The sequence below is a fragment of the Dermochelys coriacea genome, chromosome 3 (genome assembly GCF_009764565.3).
Source record: "Dermochelys coriacea isolate rDerCor1 chromosome 3, rDerCor1.pri.v4, whole genome shotgun sequence".
Taxonomy (NCBI): domain Eukaryota; kingdom Metazoa; phylum Chordata; order Testudines; family Dermochelyidae; genus Dermochelys; species Dermochelys coriacea.
The window spans coordinates 195,127,623-195,147,979 of record NC_050070.1 but is presented as its reverse complement, the minus strand read 5'-3'; the positions used below and the strand labels follow the sequence as shown (position 1 = coordinate 195,147,979).

Genomic DNA, 20,357 nt, shown 5'->3' with positions numbered 1-20,357 from the left:
CTCTCCGTCGCGCGCCGCGGCAGCAGTTGAAGCTGCACTTGCCGGCGGAACGAGACGAGGACGTGACGGAGGGCGGGGTCTTTGCAGCCCAAACGGGAGAGGGCTGATGACAGAGATGGGCTTTCCCAAGGTAGAAAGGCGTGGGTAACAGGGCGCATTGGGAGAAAGGGAGGGACGGAGGTCAGACCAGGCGGACGCCCAGGTCCTCTAGCGGCTCTAAGGGGACGAACACGCCCCCGACCGCCAGGCCCTTCTCCACCGCCTCCTGGGCAGCGGCCTCCGATGCTAAGAAGAAGACGACCTTGCCATACATTTGGAGGCCGCCACAATGGCCGTGGGCCCCACCACCCTCGCCAACGCCCGCACATAGGTTTCCACGTGGGGTGAGGCGGGGCACCAGGAGGCAACGGACGCCGTGCTTCCTTGTCATGGTGGGAAAGGGGCCCCGGCCGCTATAGATGGTAGCGGAGGCGGTGGGCTGGAGAAATGATGTAGCGGCAGGCGGGGGGGCTGCCGCACCGTGGGCGTATGCTCTAGGGGCCGGGGGAGGGACACCTGCAGAGCTGGTGGAGGGAACAGCGGGGAGGGGCGCCCCAGCTGGAGATGGGGCCGGGGCATCGGGGACAGCCCCTGCCATGGAGGGCCTGGTCTTTTTAGCGGGGCCCTTCCCCTTCTTCTTCCCCTGGCCCTTCCCGCCGGCTGGGAGGACTCCCGCAAATCTGAGGGGGTGATAGACGTGGCAGCAGTGGAGGTCACCCCGGTGCCCGTCGCTGCTGGTGCCCCAGCGGGGGCGATGGCAGATGGTTTGGCAGCGGACGTAGAAGCTTGGGGGGGTGACAGAGGGGTAGGCGGGGGAGGGGGAGCTTGGGCTGCTGGAGGGGTCTCACCCGTCTCATCCCCCGCCATCATGAACAAGGAGGAAAGGGGGGACACCAAAAGGAGGAGGGGAGAGGGGAAGCAGGTCGACCACTCCTCCCCGCTAGGCTGCAGGCAGGGGAGGAGGGCGCCAAAAGGGGTGGGCTGGACGGGGGGCAATCAGGGGTTAGGGGTCAGTCACCGACACAAGGTGGAAATTCCGGCTCCTCTTGGTGCACTATGGGGGGGGGATTCAACAACATTGAAGGTGCAGTGAAGAGGGTTGCAACTGAAATGGGGAGTTGCACAAGCGCATGGGAGGGGGCATGGGCACACGGAGCGAGGGGCTAAGCGGTCTGGGGGTAGAATAGGGAAACCAAGGGGCTAGCTTCAGAGGCTGGGGCGGGGCAAACAAACAAAGGCTGCAGAGGGAAATGGGCGGGGCAGGCAAACAAACTGAAGCTAGTAAGGGGGGCTGGAGCAAAAGAGGAGGCAAAGCAAGTGGCAAATGGGGCAGGTAGTAAAGGGCAAAGCTGGGGGGTAGGCAGTCCGGGGGGGGCACATGTGCCCATGTGCACTTGCACAAGTCTTTTTTAGCTTGCTGCTGCTTCTGGCCCAACGGGTGGAAATAGGGCGTGGCAAGCCAAGCAAGCAGCTGAGTCCAGAGGCAGGAGCTGAGGCAGATGGTATACAGCCAGTGGGGGTGGTGGAGGGGGCAGCGGTGGTAGTAATAGTGGTGGGGGTTGGGGGGGACACAGATGGATCGGGGGGCAGCTCCACACCACACCCCCGGTGTCCCTACAAACACAGTCAAAACCCCCACCGCAAGAGCACAGTTTGAAAATTACTCAGTCTTAGGGCCCCCTCCACGGTGGTCTGCAAAGTCTCTAGGTGCTGCCCCACTGGCAGATGATCCTCTTCTCTCCTCCTCGGGCTTCAGCAGCTCCAGGCGGCCTCTGCAGCAGCAGCAGCTCCAGGAACTCCAGGTGGTGGTCCAGGCAGGCAGAAAGGACCCCTCTCAGGTGGTGGTGGTGGTGGTGGTGTCCACAACAGCAGTGGCTGGGGTCCCTCACTCCTCCTCTCTGGGGAGTGGGCTAGTAGCCCCCTCCCACCCAGGGCTGCAGTTGGAGCAGTAGCAGCACCCAAGAGTGGGGGGTCTAGCAGCCAAGTAGCAGAGAATGGGGGGGTGTCTGGCCCAGCCAGGGGAGCAGCTGGAGCAGCAGGGAGAGCTTAGGGCCTAGTAGCAGCAGGAGTAGCAGCTTCCCACCTCCCTCCAAGCTAGAAGGCTATTGGAGAGCAGTCTTATTGGGATCCGGGAAGTGGGCGGGCGAAGCCCGTCCACTGCTAAAGGGTCCCCCCCAGCCTAAAAGGGGGATCCACAGGACCTAGATACCCAAATAATTCCGGGGGACAACTAATAAAATAACAGGGACAGGAGTGCGGTCAAAGGGTCAAAAGAAGGGAACCGGACGGGGACACCGAGCAGAGAACCCCGGACAGAGCCCACTGCTCCTCAAAGGCGTCAAGGGAGTCAGAGGACGCCGCCCAGAGGAACTCTGCCCGGATACGTGAACGGACCGAGGATCGGAAATAGGCCCCACAGTCACAGGAGACTCCATCGGCCAACCTCCTCACTCTGGTTTTGTAGATGGCCATTTTAGCTAGGGCCAGGAGGAGGTTGACCAGGAGATCCCGGGGCTTTGTGGGGCCACGGATAGGGAGTGCATAAATGAGAAGGTGAGGGGAGAAGTGCAACCAAAAACGTAATAAGATATTGGTGAGGAGCCGGAATAGGGGCTGCAGCCTGGCACACTCCAGATAGACATGTGCCAGGGTATCCCTTACGCCGCAAAAGGGGCAGGTGTCTGGGATTGTGGTGAACCGCGCCAAGTACACGCCCGTGCTCACGGCTCCGTGAAGGAGCCGCCAACTGACATCCCCGGCGGGCTTTGGGACTAAGATGGAATATAGGCTGGCCCACCGGGGCTCTTCACCCTCCAAAGGTGGCAGGAGGTCCCGCCATTTTGTATCGGGGCGGGACACGAGGGTGCGGGCGTGAAGGGTGTGGAACACGAGCGTGTAGAGATGTTTTCTTGGCGCGGTTTGAAAACAGACCGGCTGCATCTCGTGCAGCCGGCTTCTAGTGAAGGGGTGAAGGGATCGGTTGGGTCCACGGGGGAGGGGTCCAATTAAAAGGTCCGGCGGGCCTGGGGTAGTGGGTGGGCGGGGCGTGCCCTCGTGCAGGACCCGGTCGAGATAAACCCGAGCAGCGGGCGGCAAAGCGGCCTTCACCTCCTGAAGTATGCATCGGGGAGTACAAGGTCTGGAAAGCCCCATGCGCTGAGCGAAGGTTAGGGGATCCAGCCAGTCTCCCCGGTCATAGTCCAGGAGGTCTCCGACTCTTGTGACCTCTGCCAGGACCAACCTCTGGCGCACCGAGCGGGACTCCGCCACCTGCAAACGGAGCTGGGGGTTGTGTAGCAGGGGCTCCGCGAGGAGATCTGCCCCCTCGGTGGCCGCCACGGACCTGCTCGTTGTAAAGAGTTTCCAGGTCCGGAGGAGGTCCTGGTAGAAGACCGGCAGCCCGGAGAGGTCTCGCGGAAGACCTCTCGGATGGAGATAAAGGAGCTGCCGGTCGTATCGGAGCCCTCGGAAGCGGCGCAGGAAGGCGTGCGCCAGTATGCTCCACGCCGGACTACCTGCACCATAAAGGAGCCTCTGCAGGGTCTGGAGGCGGAAGACATGGACCTGAGTAAGCAGACATTTGAGGCCCTGCCCTCCCTCCTCCACAGGTAGATGGAGAACCCCTGCAGGGACCCAGTGCAGTCCTGACCAAAAGAACTCCAGAATCGATGTCCGCAGGTTGGTCAGGAAAGCCGGGGCCGGGACCAGGGTGTTGAGTCGGTACCAAAGCATGGACAGGACTAGTTGATTAAGCACTAACGCTCTCCCTCGAAGGGAGAGGCACCGGAGCAGTCCTGTCCATTTCCGGAGCCGCTCTATCACCCCGCCCTCTAAATTCTGCCAGTTCTCCGGCGGAGAGGGATGCGTGGCAGAAAGGTAAACGCCCAGATAGAGCAGCGGACCCGTGCTCCACCGGATGGCTTGAAGCGCGGGTGGGCGGGGGCTCGCCTGCCGCCAGTCCCCTACCACCAAGCCAGAGCTCTTGACCCAGTTGACCCGCGCAGAGGAGGCTGCTGAATAGATGGCCTGGCAAGCCTCCACTCGCACCAAGTCGCCCGGGTCCTGGACCATGAGGAGCACGTCATCAGCATACGCCGACAGGACCAGCCGCAGCTCCGGCTCCCTCAGTACCAACCCTGTCAACCTCCTTCGGAGGAGACAGAGGAAGGGCTCGATCGCCAGAGCGTAGAGCTGGCCTGAGAGGGGGCACCCCTGCCGTACTCCTCGCCCGAAGTTGACCGGTTCGGTCAGGGTCCAGTTGAGTCTTACCAGACACTCTGCGGAAGCGTACAGCACCCGGAGAAAGTTCACAAATCTGCGTCCGAAGCCAAATGCCTGCAGAGTGTTCATTAGATACCCGTGATCCATCCTGTCGAACGCCTTCTCCTGATCTAAAGACAGGAGGGCGAACGACAGACCATCCCTACACCCAAGTTCCAATAGGTCCCGGACCAGATATAGGTTGTCGAAGATACTGCGGCCCGGGACGGTGTAGGTCTGGTCTGGGTGGACCACGTCCGCCAGCACGGACCCTAGCCTCAGGGAGATGGCTTTTGCCACGATTTTGTAGTCCGTGCTGAGGAGCGAGACGGGACGCCAATTTCGTAAATCGCGGAGGTCCCCCTTCTTCGGCAATAAGGCGAGCACGGCTCGCCTGCACGAAAGAGGGAGGACCCCGCTCTGCAAAGACTCGGCCCAGACGGTGACTAGGTCTGGGCCCAGGACGTCCCAGAACACGCGGTAGAACTCCACGGTCAGCCCGTCCATGCCCGGAGATTTATTGGTGGGCATGCGACGGAGGGCTTCCGAGAACTCGGCCAGAGTGAGAGGCAGCTCTAGCCGGTCTCGGTCGCCCACGCTGACCGTCGGGAGCTCCTCCCACAGCACTCTGCAAGCGTTAGGATCGGTCGGCTCCGGGGAGAAAAGGCTTGCGTAGAAGGCTCTCGCCCTCTCGCACATCTCCACCGGATCCGTGAGGGGGGTGCCATCCTCAGTCAGTAGGCAGATGATATGTTTCTTAGCCCCCCTCTTTTTATCCAGGGCGTAGAAGAAGCGGGAGCCGCAATCCATCTCCCGAAGGAGACGGATGCGGGATCGAACAAAGGCACCCCGGGCCCGATGGTCCTCGAGGCTCCGGAGCTCCTCCCGCTTCTCCCGGCACGCTCCGCAGAGGGGTGGATCCTCGGGGCTGGCGGCCAGACGCCTCTCCAGCTCTAAGACCTCCCGTTCCAACTGCTCTATCGCTGCATCCCTCCGTCGGCTGGTGCCCCGGGTGTAGTCACGGCAGAAGAGCCGGGCGCGCACCTTCCCTACGTCCCACCACCGCCGTGCCGAGGGAAAGGCACGCCGCTGCCCTCGCCAGGCCAGCCAGAACTCCCGGAAGGACGCCACGAAGCCCGCATCCTCCAGCAAGCTGTTGTTAAAATGCCAATAGGCCGGCCCCGGCCTCTCCGCGCAGAGGGAGGCTGTCACGGTGGCTATGTGATGGTCCGAAAATGGGGCCGGCCGGATGCTGGAGGAGTGGGCTCGTGTAAGATGAAAGCGTGATAAATAAATGCGGTCCAACCGGGAGTGGCGCGACCGATGGGCCTCCACCCGGACAAAGGTGAACGTGAAAGCGTCATCCGGGTGGTGGTCGCGCCAGACGTCCACCAGGGAGTGGTGTTCGACTATCTCCTGGAGGACGGCCACGGCGGCCTGGCTCTTCTCGGTTCCCGAGCGGTCTCGTTCCTCAAGGGTGATGTTAAAGTCCCCTCCCAGGACCAGGCACTCCTGAGGATCCAAGGTGCCGAGGAAGGCGGATGCCTGCTGATAGAATTGCAGCCGCTCCGGGCTCGCTGCTGGGGCATAGATGTTGACAAGGTTGACTACGAGCCCCTCCATTTGGACCCGGAGGTGCAGCAAGCGACCCGGCACAGCCTCGGCGACCCCCAGCACTTCGGGCCGTAGGTCGGGGGAGAACAGGGTCGCCACTCCACCCGTATGAACTGTGAGGTGGCTAAAGTAGACCCTGTCCCCCCAATCCAGCCGCCAGCTGTCTTCGGCGGTCGGATCCGTATGGGTCTCCTGCAGGAAAACCACAGAGTACCTCCCCTCTCGAAGGAAGGAGAGCACCTGGGACCTGCGGAGACCCATCTTACAGCCACGGGTGTTCAATGTTGCGATGGTAAAGGGTGCCATGAGGAGGGCTGGGGGGGATCCTCGCCGGCAGGGATGCTCGTGGCTCCCGGCGGGCCGCGCAGCAGTCCGTGACCCACCCCGTAGGTGAGTAAGGAGTCACGGAAGTGGCGGACCCGCTGGTAGGCCGCGGCGCCCTGTCTCCCGGTCCTTTTCCCCTCCCCCATGAGGGCCCTTGCGGCCCGGAGGATTTGATTAAAGTCCCCCCATCGCTGGAGGGCAAGCTGGACTTTGTTGCGGGAGCCACGGACGTCTTCTAGGAACTCCCGCAACTCCTCTCGCAGCGCATGGGGGGCTGGGGTTATGGTCTGGTTGCTTCCCGATGGGGCCTTTGGTACAGCCCCCTGGCCCAGCGTGACGGGCAGACAGGGTGCGGACCCCCGACGGGGCTCTTGATGGGTTGACCTGAATGCTGGGGCGATAGGGGGCGGCGGAGGGAGGATAGCAGCCCCTGGTGGGTCGGGACGGGCAAACACAAAGGCCATTCCCTGGGAGTCATCTGTTGGAAAGGGGAAGGAGACTGTCCCAGGGGTGGCAATAATATCTCGGGAGGTGGGCGGGAGAAGGGCAGGGGCAGGGGTAGAGATGAGATTCTGGGTCGGGAGAGGGCTCTCACCGATGCCGGGCGCAAGCTGTCTGGTGGATTTGGCAGCCACGGCATCAGGAGGTGGACTTTCTTCTGTAGGGTCCTCTCCCGGAAAGGAGGTCGAATGCTCCTCACCAGCGAGGGATGCCCCTGGTGGCTCAGGTTCCAGCCGCGTGGCACTGGCCGTCGCCTCAACTGGCTCGGTGGCTCTCAGCAGGGTGCCTTCTGCAGCCGGGTTGATGGAGGAGTCCAGGGGCTCCTCGGAGGTGGGAGCAGAAGCGACGGTTACGGGGAGGGAGTATGGGGAAAGGGGGGCTGGAAAGAAGTCGCCCAGATCGAGGCCCGCTGGCATAGGATCGTCCTCCCCCTGGGTGACCGGGGTCAGACCCAGGGCCTCGATCTCCTCATATATAGAGGGGAAATTGTTTTCCGCTACCCCGGGATTCTCCCCGCCGGCACCTGACGCGATGGTTACTTCGGGGCACACTGGGGTTTCAAATGGTGCCTCGGGGGTCTTGGAGGGGAGGGACTCCCGTGGAGGGGAGATACCGTCTTCCAGTGCTGCCACGTCTTCCCCAGCCGGCTCTGGTGGGTGGAACACACCCATGGGTAGAGCGGAAGGCTCGGCATCGGTGCCCCCCTTCCTGGTCTTCCGGGGGGCCTCCGCGTCACATGGGAGGAGCGGAGCTCGAGCCTTCCGCTTGCCCCGCTTCCCCTGGACTAGGGCCCAGCCCTCCATGGCATCATCCGGGGGCTGGCTAGCAGGGGTTGTGTCAGGGGGCAGAGGCGATGGCTCAGGGACTCGAGGGGGTAACGGTGGTGCAGCACAAGGGAGGGAAGATTCCCCTTGGGGCGGGCCCTCTCCCATGCTTGGCGCTGTCCCTGCCGCACCCTCCTCCACAGGCCCTGCCAGATTGCAAGCAGCGGGGGCGGGGTTCTCCCGCTCGTCTGGGCATAGTGGGGGAGGTGCCCCTTGGGCCCGAGCGGGAACAATGGAGGACTGGGAAGGAGGAGGGGCGGTTTCGGGCGCCGGGCAGCCAGGGGCGTCGGCGATGACGGGGCCGGTGCCCTGCCGGGGCTCGGGGGTTCTGAGTGCCCCTTCTTCCCGGGCCAGGGGGCAGTCCCTCCGGACGTGCCCCATCGCCCGGCAGAGGTAGCACCGGGCCTCCCCGGTGGAATAATGCACCCTGTAACGGGCCCCCTGGTAGGGGACTAGAAAGGACCCCTCCAGTGCCTCTCCGTCGCGCGCCGCCGGCAGCAGTTGAAGCTGCACTTGCCGGCGGAAGGAGAGGACGTGACGGAGGGCGGGGTCTTTGCAGCCCAAAGGGAGAGGGCTGATGACAGAGATGGGCTTTCCCAAGGTAGAAAGGGTGGGTAAAAGGGCGGCATTGGGCAGAAAGGGAGGGACGGAGGTCAGAACCAGGCGGACGCCCAGGTCCTCTAGCGGCTCTAAGGGGACGAACACGCCCCCAACTGCCAGGCCCTTCTCCACCGCCTCCTGGGCGGCGGCCTCCGATGCTAGGAAGAAGACGACCTTGCCATACATTTTGGAGGCCGCCACAATGGCCGTGGGCCCCACCACCCTCGCCAACGCCCGCACATAGGTCTCCACGTGGGGCGAGGCGGGCACCAGGAGGCAACGGACGCCGTGCTTCCTGGTCATGGTGGGAAAGGGGCTCCGGCCGCTATAGATGGTAGCTGAGGCGGTGGGCTGGAGAAATGATGTAGCGGCCGGCGGGGGAGCTGCCGTCACCTGGGCGTATGCTCTAGGGGCCGGGGGAGGGACACCTGCAGAGCTGGTGGAGGGAACAGCGGGGAGGGGCGCCCCAGCTGGAGATGGGGCCGGGGCACTGGGGGCAGCCCCTGCCATGGAGGGCCTGGTCTTTTTAGCGGGGCCCTTCCCCTTCTTCTTCCCTTGGCCCTTCCCGCCGGCTGGGAGGACTCCCCCCAAATCTGAGGGGGTGATAGACGTGGCAGCAGTGGAGGTCACCCCGGTGCCCGTCGCTGCTGGTGCCCCAGCGGGGGCGATGGCAGATGGTTTGGCAGCGGAGGTAGAAGCTTGGGGGGGTGACAGAGGGGCAGGCGGGGGAGGGGGAGCTCGGGCTACTGGAGAGGTCTCACCCGTCTCATCCCCCGCCATCATGAGCAAGGAGGAAAGGGAGGACATCAAAAGGAGGAGGGGAGAGGGGAAGCAGGTCGACCACTCCTCCCCGCTAGGCTGCAGGCAGGGGAGGAGGGCGCCAAAAGGGGTGGGCTGGACGGGGGGCAATCAGGGGTTAGGGGTCAGTCACCGACACAAGGTGGAAATTCCGGCTCCTCTTGGTGCACTATGGGGGGCGGGATTCAACAACATTGAAGGTGCAGTGAAGAGGGTTGCAACTGAAATGGGGAGTTGCACAAGCGCATGGGAGGGGGCATGGGCACACGGAGCGAGGGGCTAAGCGGACTGAGGGTAGAACAGGGAAACCAAGGGGCTAGCTTCAGAGGCTGGGGCGGGGCAAACAAACAAAGGCTGCAGAGGGAAATGGGCGGGGCAGGCAAACAAACTGAAGCTAGTAAGGGGGGCTGGAGCAAAAGAGGAGGCAAAGCAAGTGGCAAATGGGGCAGGTAGTAAAGGGCAAAGCTGGGGGGTAGGCAGTCCGGGGGGGGCACATGTGCCCATGTGCACTTGCACAAGTCTTTTTTAGCTTGCTGCTGCTTCTGGCCCAACGGGTGGAAATAGGGCGTGGCAAGCCAAGCAAGCAGCTGAGTCCAGAGGCAGGAGCTGAGGCAGATGGTATACAGCCAGTGGGGGTGGTGGAGGGGGCAGCGGTGGTAGTAATAGTGGTGGGGGTTGGGGGGGACACAGATGGATCGGGGGGCAGCTCCACACCACACCCCCGGTGTCCCTACAAACACAGTCAAAACCCCCACCGCAAGAGCACAGTTTGAAAATTACTCAGTCTTAGGGCCCCCTCCACGGTGGTCTGCAAAGTCTCTAGGTGCTGCCCCACTGGCAGATGATCCTCTTCTTCTCCTCCTCGGGCTTCAGCAGCTCCAGGCAGCGGCCTCTGCAGCAGCAGCAGCAGCTCCAGGAACTCCAGGTGGTGGTCCAGGCAGGCAGAAAGGACCCCTCTCAGGTGGTGGTGGTGGTGGTGGTGTCCACAACAGCAGTGGCTGGGGTCCCTCACTCCTCCTCTCTGGGGAGTGGGCTAGTAGCCCCCTCCTCACCCCAGGGCTGCAGTTGGAGCAGTAGCAGCACCCAAGAGTGGGGGGTCTAGCAGCCAAGTAGCAGAGAATGGGGGGTGTCTGGCCCAGCCAGGGGAGCAGCTGGAGCAGCAGGGAGAGCTTAGGGCCTAGTAGCAGCAGGAGTAGCAGCTTCCCACCTCCCTCCAAGCTAGAAGGCTATTGGAGAGCAGTGGGAGGGAGGGAGAGAGAGAGAGATTCGCTCCAGGCTAAACAAATCCCTGCTACCAGGATAAGTGAAATGGCAGCTGGTCCAGGTGAATTAAGACACCTGGGGCCAATTAAGAACTTTCCAGAAGGCAGGGAGAATGCTAGGTTGATTGAGATACCTGAGCTAATCAGGGGCTGGCTGAAACTAGTTAAAAGCCTCCCAGCCAGTCAGGTGGGTGTGCATGTCAGGAGTTGTGCTGTTAGAGAGATTGAGTAGCACACATTATATCAGGCACATGGAAGGAGGCCCTGAGGTAAGGGTGAAGTGGAGCTTGAGGAAGTGAGGGCTGCTGTGGAGGAAGTAGCCCAGGGAATTGTTCATGTCATGTTTCTAAAAGGTCAGCTACCATAGCTGATATTATTAGGGTCCCTGTGCTGGAGCCCAGAGTAGAGGGTGGGCCTGGGCTTCCCCCCTGTTTAATCACTGAGACTGGGAGACAACAGAGACTGTGCAAGGAAGGATTACTTCTCCTCACCTCCCTTGCTGGCTTATGATGAAAATGGGTCAGTAGACTGTGACCCTTGTCTCTAGAGAAAGAAGGGTTACATGGAGGGTCACAGTGAGCCTCTGAGGCTAGTGAGATCTGCCAGGAAACCTGGGACCGATGGAGGCAAGGACAGAGCTTTGTCATAGTGTGTAAAACAGCAGGAAAAACCTTTTAGAGAAAAAATGTGATTAAGATCACATTGTCCTTTAATATTTTTGGAATAATAAATTGATTTTTCTGCAGACTTTATTCCTGTTGCTATGATTAAAATCTCTTGTGCATTCCCTTCCCTCACAGCAGTAGAGTATCTGAGGTCTATTTCAACACATAAGACCTGCACAAAATGACTGTTGCAACCACATTTCACACATACGTTTTCCCCCTTCAGCCTAGCATACATGTGTGCACGTCTGCTACAAGAGACACAGGAAATGACCAGTCTCTTATTTTTCTCTCAGTATTACAATCAAGGTTATTCCTCTTATTTACTACTGTAAAGAACAAAGAACTTCTGGTATCACCCCCTTCAGGACTCATATGAAAGTGGCAGTGTGTGAGGAAAAAAAACGGTTACCAACCTTCTTGTAACTATTGTTCTTCAAGATGTGTTGCTCATGTCCATTCCAAGTAAGTGTGTGTGCACACCACATGCACAGTCGTTGGAAGGTTTTTCCCCAGCAGTACCCGTTGGATGGGCTGTGGAGATGCCTGGAGTTGCACCGTCATGGTAGTCTATATCGGTCCCTGGTGACTGCTGCCTGTTCAATTCCTTCTTGCCGAATACTCTGACAGAAGGGAAGGAGGGTGGGTCTCAGAATGGACATGCGCAACACATCTCGAAGAACAAAAATTACGAGAAGGTAGGTAACCGTTTTTATTTCATCAAGTGCTTGCTCATGTCAATTCCAAGTAGGTGAGTGTGATGTTCCCCTCTGGTGTTATCTGGATTGGTGATCTGCTAGGTCACTCCAATCCTTGACTCTGGGAGCCAGACTTATCCTGCTCTGCTGTGAGAACCCCTACTCCTGGACTGGTCATGCACAGCCTCTGACATGTAAGCCGCTCCTTGGATTGTGCAACCAAATGACACTAGCCAATATCTCTGGTCCCAGACAACCTTAGCAGCCTCTGTCTTGCAGTGCCCAGTTATGCCCGCTGCAAGCTTATATGAGTTCATCAATTTAACAAAGAAACTGATATGTACCAGGCTTGTTATCTCAAGGGGAGCCTCTGATGCACTTCAAACCAAATGCACTGCTTCAGGTAGGACAAACAGATTTTAAGTGATTGTAAGTCAACCCATAACAAGTCAGATTTGGTCAAATGAAATAAAATCAAATTGTATTCTAAGCTGATCTTAACATTTTAATGCCCTTACAAACTTAGATGCTTCTCACCACAGGCTGGCTGCGTGCTCTTCAGGCAGGCTTTTCCCTTTGATCAGAACTTCAGTTGCTTGGTGTGGTCTCTGTAGGAGTAGGTGGAAGACAAAGGAAGAGCATGGCAAATGTGTCTCCCTTTTATCATGTCCTTTCTTCCCTCTTGGTTTTGCCCCCCCCCCAGAGTCAGGTGAGTATTACCTCATCGCAGTCCCATACTGACCAAAGGAAGTGGGGTGACTCACTTGAACAGATCCTTTTGTTGCTGGGGGGCTGGGCTGGGTTTGTCTCATACTTGCCCTGATGAGGTGTGAGCTGCCTCTCTGCTCTTGGAGAGTTTTTGCCTGGGCTTAATTTAAGTCATGAGGATACATTTTCAGCCTCATAACTATATACATGAAATTATAACCTATAACACTTCTGTAACAATTACTATAACATCACTTAAAAAAAAGGAGTACTTGTGGCACTTTAGAGAGACTATCAAATTTATTTGAGCATAAGCTTTCATGAGCTACAGCTCACTTCATTGGATGCATTCAGTGGAAAATACAGTGGGGAGATTTATATATACACACAGAGAACATGAAGCAATGGTTTTTATCATACACACTGTAAGGAGAGTGATCACTTAAGATGAGCTATTACCAGCAGGAAGGAGGGGGAGGAAAGGAGGAAAACTTTTTGTGGTGATAATCAAGGTGGGCCATTTCCAGCGGTTAACAAGAATGTCTGAGGAACAGTGGGCAGTGGGGGTGGGGGAGAAATAACATGGGGAAATAGTTTTACTTTATGTAATGACCCATCCACTCCCAGTCTCTATTCAAGCCTAAGTTAATTGTATCCAGTTTGCAAATTAATTCCAAGTCAGCAGTCTCTCGTTGGAGTCTGTTTCTGAAGCTTTTTTGTTGAAGGATAGCCACTCTCAGGTCTGTAATCGTGCGACCGGAGAGATTGAAGTGAAGTGTTCTCCGACTGGTTTTTGAATGTTATAACTCTTCATGTCTGATGTGGACAGAGTTGGCAACGGGCTTTGTTGCAAGGATAGGTTCCTGGGTTAGTGGTCCACATATCTATTCAGGGGACACCATCATAGGGCCTAATCACATCAGCCATACTATCAGAGCCTCGTTCATCTGTGCATCTACAAATGTGATATATGCCATCATGTGCCAGTAATGCCCCTCTGCCATGTACATTGGTCAAACTGGACATTCTTTACGTAAAAGAATGAATGGACACAAATCAGACGTCAAGAATTATAACATTCAAAAACCAGTTGGAGAACACTTCACTTCAATCTCTCCGGTCGCACAATTACAGACCTGAGAGTGGCTATCCTTCAACAAAAAAACTTCAAAAACAGACTCCAACGAGAGACTGCTGACTTGGAATTAATTTGCAAACTGGATACAATTAACTTAGGCTTGAATAGAGACTGGGAGTGGATGGGTCATTACATAAAGTAAAACTATTTCCCCATGTTATTTCTCCCCCACCCCCACCGCCCACTGTTCCTCAGACGTTCTTGTTAACCGCTGGAAATGGCCCACCTTGATTATCACCACAAAAGGTTTTCCTCCTTTCCTCCCCCTCCTTCCTGCTGGTAATAGCTCATCTTAAGTGATCACTCTCGTTACAGTGTGTATGAAAAACCATTGTTTCATATTCTGTGTGTGTGTGTGTGTGTGTGTGTGTGTGTGTGTGTGTGTGTGTGTATGTATATAATTATATATATATATATATATAAAAATAAATCTCCCCACTGTATTTTCCACTGAATGCATCTGATGAAGTGAGCTGTAGCTCACAAAAGCTTATGCTCAAATAAATTTGTTAGTCTCTAAGGTGCCACACATACTCCTTTTCTTTTTTGCGAATACAGACTAACACGGCTGCTATTCTGAAACCTATAACATCACTATAACAATGCTCAGTGCATCGTGAGCCTTCAGAAGACACCCAACAGGACAAACTTTGCATAGGATACCACATAATCATTTTACAAGGATGAACATAGGGGGGCTGGGTGTTCCCCCGAGGTACAGAACATCATAGTGACTCCCAAGCACCTCCTAGGAGGAAGGTTTGGAGCTCAGCGGGTCGCCGACTGAAGCACCGCTCTACCAAATGCGGCATCATCTCTGGCCTGCTGTATTATGGCGTAGTGCGATGTAAAGGTGTGGATCAATGACCAGGTCGCTGCCCTGCAGATGTCTTCAATAAGGATTTGTGCAAGGAACGCCGGTAAGGATGCCTGTGCCCTTGTGGAGTGTGCCATCAGCGCGGTGGTAGGTATCGTTGCTAAGTCAAACGCCCGGATCCAGGACATGATCCAAGAAGAGATCCTGTGGGATCAAACTAGAACAGATGCTACCAACCAAAATATGGCCTGGCCATATATGTGAAGAACACCACCATCACAGATTTTGATGTCTCCTCCCCACACTGAAAAGGAAGCCACCTACACTACTGCCATCAGAATAGGGGAAGTGCACATCACCAATGTGTATAAAGCCCGTAATTCAAAATGGCTGAAGCCAGTGCTCCCAAGTGCACCAATCCCCGCCCTATATGTTGGTGACTTTAACAGTTACCACACTATGTGGGGCTATGAAGTTAATGAAGCAGACGGTGAAGATCTCACTAACTGGATGTCTGCGGAAGATCTGCAACTGGTCTTTGATCCCAAACGGCAATCAACTTTCCATACTTCTCGCTGGCAACGCAATGCAATTACAACTCACATTTACATCCTGCAAATTACTTCCCAACTTCTAAGTTCAGTACCAGTGTGGACAGTATATCTATTTGTTCTTAACTGACCATCAGGAAGTTTAGACTTGAAATTAGATGAAGGTTTCTAACCATCAGAGGAGTGAAGTTCTGGAATAGCCTTCCAAGGGGAGCAGTGGAGGAAAAAAGACATCTGGCTTCAAGACTAAGCTTGATAAGTTTATGGAGGGGATGGTATGATGGGATAGCCTAATTTTAGCAATTAATTGATCTTTGACTATTAGCGGTAAATATGCCCAATGGCCTGTGATGGTACGGTAGATAGGGTGGGATCCGAGTTACTAATTAGAATTCTTTCCTGGGTGTCTGGCTGGTGAGTCTTGCCCACATACTCAGGGTTTAGCCGATCGCCATATTTGGGGTCGGGAAGGAATTTTCCTCCAGGGCAGATTGGCAGAGGCCCTGGGGGGTTTTTGCCTTCCTCTGTAGCATGGGGCACGAGTCACTTGCTGGAGGATTCTCTGCACCTTTAAGGGTTTAAACCACAATTTGAGGACTTCAGTAGCTCAGACGTAGGTCAGGGGTTTGTTACAGGAGAGGATGGGTGAGATTCTGTGGCCTGCGTTGTGCAGGAGGATCATAATGGTCCCTTCTGACTTTAAAGTCTAGGATTCTATGATTAACACAGGTCTATCACCACCCATATTGGTATAGAAATCCCCGTGATTCTGTTTAAACAAATCCCATGGTGGAACCTGACCAGAGCTGATTGGGATTGCTAAAGGGAAGCTGTAGAAAAAGTGATCTGAATTCCCACACCAGAATGTCATCACCAGTTGTTGGCCTCCTTACAGCTGCCAACAAAAACAGTATCCCTTGGGGGTTCTGGGAAGAATACCGTCTCTGCTGGACAAAAGAGACCCAGGACCTGCACTAGCAGTACAACCAGTTGGGCAGCCCACAGGTGAAGGCCCTGTTAGAGTCTCTAGACTCAGCCAGATGCCAGCAGTGAAGTGAATGCAGAGGAAATTTAAGACCGGCGCAGCCTTTGTAGACCTGTCATTGACCTCCAATACAATCTGGATTAAAAGCCTTATTAGGGTTCCCTCCCCACTCTGAACTCTGGGGTACAGATGTGGGGACCCGCATGAAAGACCCCCTAAGCTTATTTCTACCAGCTTAGGTTAAACACTTCCCCAAGGCACAAATCTTTCCCTGTTCTTGGATGAGTACTGCTGCCACCATCAAGTGAGTAAGACAGAGATTCAGGAAAAGGACAACTTGGAGTTCCTGTTTCCCCAAAATATTCCCCCAAGCCCCTTCACCTCCTTCCCTGGGGAGGCTTGAGAATAATCTACCAACCAGATAGGTAAACAAGGTGAGCACAGACCAGACCCTTGGGTTTTTAGGATTCTAAAAACCGAATCAGATTCTTAAAACACAGAACTTTATAATAAAGAGAAAAAAAGTAAAAGAAATACCTCTGTAAAATCAGGATGGAAGGTAATTTTACAGGATAATAAGATTTAAAACAGAGGATTCCCCTCTAGGCAAAACTTCAAAGTTACAAAAAACAGGGATAAACCTCCCTCTTAGCACAGGGAAAATTCACAAGCTAAAACAAAAACTAATCTAATGCATTTCCTTCCTATTACTTACAATTTGTAATCTTAGATGCTTAGTTCAGGTATGGCTTTAGGAGATGTATTTTCCCTGCCCTGGTTCCTCACTGACCCAGAGAGGACACAAAAAACCCGAAACAAAAACCTTCCCCCACAGATTTGAAAGTATCTTCTCCCCTTATTGATCCTTTTGTTCAGGTGCCAACCAGGTTATCTGAGCTGCTTAACCCTTTACAGGTAAAGGAGGGATTTCATGCTACCCTTAGCTGTATGTTTATGACAGGCCTGATGCTGAAACTTGCAAGGACTATCCCCTGCTGCAAAACACTATGCCTCCTATGGATGATGCTGAGCAATAGGCGGCTACATGTCCACTTTGACAGCAAAGACAGTTCTCTTTGGTTCCTCAACAATGGACTGTCACAAGGCTCAGTACTTGTGCTGATGCTTTTCAATGTTTACTCAAATGACATGCCTCCAACGAAGTCACAGAAATTTGCATATGCGGCTAACCTTGCCCTTGTAACAAGCAGCCACCATTAGCGACATCGAGCCAACCTGAACAGGGACCTAAACACCATGGAGCAATATTTCCAGAAATGGAGGCTTAAGCCAAATCCTCACAAAACAAGTCACTGCATTCCATCTTGATAACAGGAATGCTAAGCGCATCCTGAAAGTAACCTTCTGCAGCAACAGTGTGCAACATGACCCCACTATGACATATCTCAGAGTGAAGCTGGATCATACGTTAACCTTCCATGACCATCTGAAGAAAGTAGCTGCCAAGATGAAGACAAGGGTTAACCTGGTTCAAAAATTGACAAGCACAAGCTGGGGAGCACCAGTGTTACAGACATCAGTGGTGGCCCTTCTGTACTCTGTAGCCGAGTATTGTGCATCAGTATGGACCAGAAGTAGCCATACTGGACTGATTGATGTCCAACTAAAAGCTGCAATGCAATGCATCACTGCAACCCTCAAGTTCACTACAACACCTTGCCTGCCAGTGCTGTCACACGTTGCTCCCCCATCCATTCACCACGATGTTGCAATCCTTTGGAAATTCCAGAAGATCATGGAAAATGAACATCTTCCCATCCATCAGGACCTTAATAACAACCCTCTCATATCAAGGCTCTGTCAGATTTTACTACTTGTTAGAATTTAGAGCAACAACTATAATTTTACATTTAGATAGTTAAGCCAGATACCGTCTGGAGTAGTAGAGTGTATTGCTGTGATGCCTCCTTCATATTTGTGAATCAGGCATTGAGTTGTTCCAGGGTCTGTGCTGGGTGACCACAGTCACACACTGGAGAGTCTTTAGTTTTTCATTTGTGCAGCAAGAATCGCATCTGCCATGATTTGTGCGGATGCAATTTAGGGTTGCCCATGAGCTTCATGGGAGATCAAAGCCAGGGATCTTCTGCATGGGGTCTTTCACAGGATGTTTATTTGAGACTGGTAAACTCCATTTGGCTTTCCAAGCTTCATCAGAGTTGAAGTTGCATTGTTGAAGGTTAAATGTATGGACCCAAAAGGGCTTACACAACTTCAGTCAGTGGTGAGGCCTGTTAATGCACTCTGATCAGCCTCCAGAAGTAGAGGAGTTCTTTTACAGTGGATCAATACTGCTTACACTTTGCCTGAAAAATTAACCCTTTTCAACTGGCCTGCCTGCTCAGATCAGATGGAACAAAGTATGCTGGGATCTGTAGTTTCTGCAGGGCACAAATTTGTATTTAAGACAGTAATTATCAACTCCAAATATCACGAGTGAAGCCCACCCAAACTACAAATGACTTAAATTATTGAGGTTTTTAAAAAAAAAAAAAATTAAATTTGGGGGTTTTGTTTTGTGCCTTTCAGTCACATTGAGTATGTCTAAATAGCCTTCAGCAGCAAGCTTCCCACCCTGTGTCAACAGACTTGCATCAGTGGGGCTAGCACACTAAAATAGCTGTGTAAGAATAGCTGCCATGAGCTATGTGGATATACCCACTTGTATCACGTTTTCAAGCTTTTCTCCACAACAACGAGGACTAGAAATTTTTTTTTTTTTTTAAAGCAGAGATTCTCTCCTAATCACATGTATTCAAGACCTGGGGCTTTAACACAAACAACAATTATCACAATATTCAGGATAAAAAAAATCATGAGGGAGGGCAACGCTATAAAGATGAGATGGAAATAAGCCACACTATAGAAATGAGTCAGCTACACTTTGGTTACCCCAATAAATGGTAATGCCAAAATTCTTCAAAAGGATTAAGAGCAAGATGTTGCATGGACCTAATTGCAATGTCCTATTTTTTTCATTCCCGCCCCCTAAGTTAGGCTTTGATAGAAATCAGAGATGGGGGGGGGGGAAAAACAATGTTGTCATGTAGCCCAGTTGTTCTCAGCCTGGGGTATGTGTACCCTGGGGGTACGCAGAGGTCTTCCAGGGGGTACTCAACTCATCTAGATTGGGTGTTTCTCAACCTCAGGCATGTGACCCCTCCCAGGGGGGTCACAGGACAGATTTAGGGGGGTTGTGCAGGGCCAGTGTTAGGGGGTGGCAAGCAGGGCAATTCTCCATGGCCCAACACTAAAAGGGGCCCTGTGAAGCTAAATTATGTACTTCAGCTCCAGGGAACGGAGCTTGGGCTTCAGACAAGGCTCACAAGTGAAAAAACAGGCTCAAGTATCGCACTAAGTACAATATTTATATCTAATTGATTTATAATTCTACGGTAAAAATGAGGATGTAAGCAATTTTTCGGTAATAGTGTGCTGTGACACTTTCGTGTTTTTATGTCTGATTTTGTAAGCAAGTATTTTTAAGTGAGGTGAAACTTGGGGTACACAAGACAAATCAGACTCCTGAAAAGGGTACAGTAGTCTGGGAAGGTTAAAAACCAGATTCTAGCCCACCTCTCTGCCAGTGCAGGACTATCGCATGTTTTGCATTGTGATGTTGGTTAGACAATTTCAGTGAGTGACATGAATGACATTTTTAGTAAAACTTGGTGTACTTACCTTTTTTTTTTTTTTTTTTTTTTAAATGATATAGTTCATGGAGAATTTTTAAGTACCTGATTATCTGTATGCAGAGTCACCCACCCTTCCAGGATATTTAAAGGGAACACCAGAGGTATATACACTTATTAATAGTAGTAACAAACATAATTTTATTAGAAGTCATTCCTTTTCCCTATTTGATGTTTACTTCTGAGAAAAAAAAATATAGAATCTCTCACAATGGAAAGAAAACAGATGCTGTAATTGGTATAGTTCGGCTTGTTATCTGAGTTACAATTTTTTTTCCTAAGAGAGACAAGGTGGGTGAGGTAATATCTTTTATTGGATCAACTTCTATTGGTGATAGAGACAATAAAGAGCTCAGACACACAGAGCTCTTTGTCAGGTCTGGGAAAGTTACTCCCTCAGCATCACAGTGAAAGGCAAGGTAGAACCGATTGTTTAACATAAGTAGTTAGCAGGCCATTCTACCTTGAATGGTCCCTTACCATATGTGCTAACACCAATAGAAGTTGGCCCAATAAAAAAGAGATTACTTCTCCCAACTTGTCTCTCTAATATCCTGGGACTGACATAGCATACAGTGTAATTGTAGCTATTTCACCCCCCACCCTCCCCATCACATACAAAACAGACCACTTCATCTTCACTAGTTTCAGAGTAGCAGCCGTGTTAGTCTGTATTCGCAAAAAGAAAAGGAGTACTTGTGGCACCTTAGAGACTAACAAATTTATTTGAGCATAAGCTTTCGTGAGCTACAGCTCACTTCATCAGATGCATTCAGTGGAAAATACAGTTGGGAGATGATTTATATACAGAGAGAACATGAAACAATGGGTGTTATCATACACACTTTAAGGAGAGTGAT

The 20,357-nt window shown here is 53.4% G+C and overlaps 1 long non-coding RNA gene across 1 annotated transcript in view; it reads right to left on the bottom strand.

The window, feature by feature from the left end:
* Window positions 1-19,804, bottom strand: part of LOC122459570 — a 40,971-nt gene extending 21,167 nt beyond the window's left edge. The window contains exon 1 of the long non-coding RNA XR_006280355.1: window positions 19,543-19,804. This is a non-coding gene — a long non-coding RNA (uncharacterized LOC122459570). The remainder of the gene's footprint in view (window positions 1-19,542) is intronic.
* Between the last annotated feature and the right edge of the window lie 553 nt (window positions 19,805-20,357).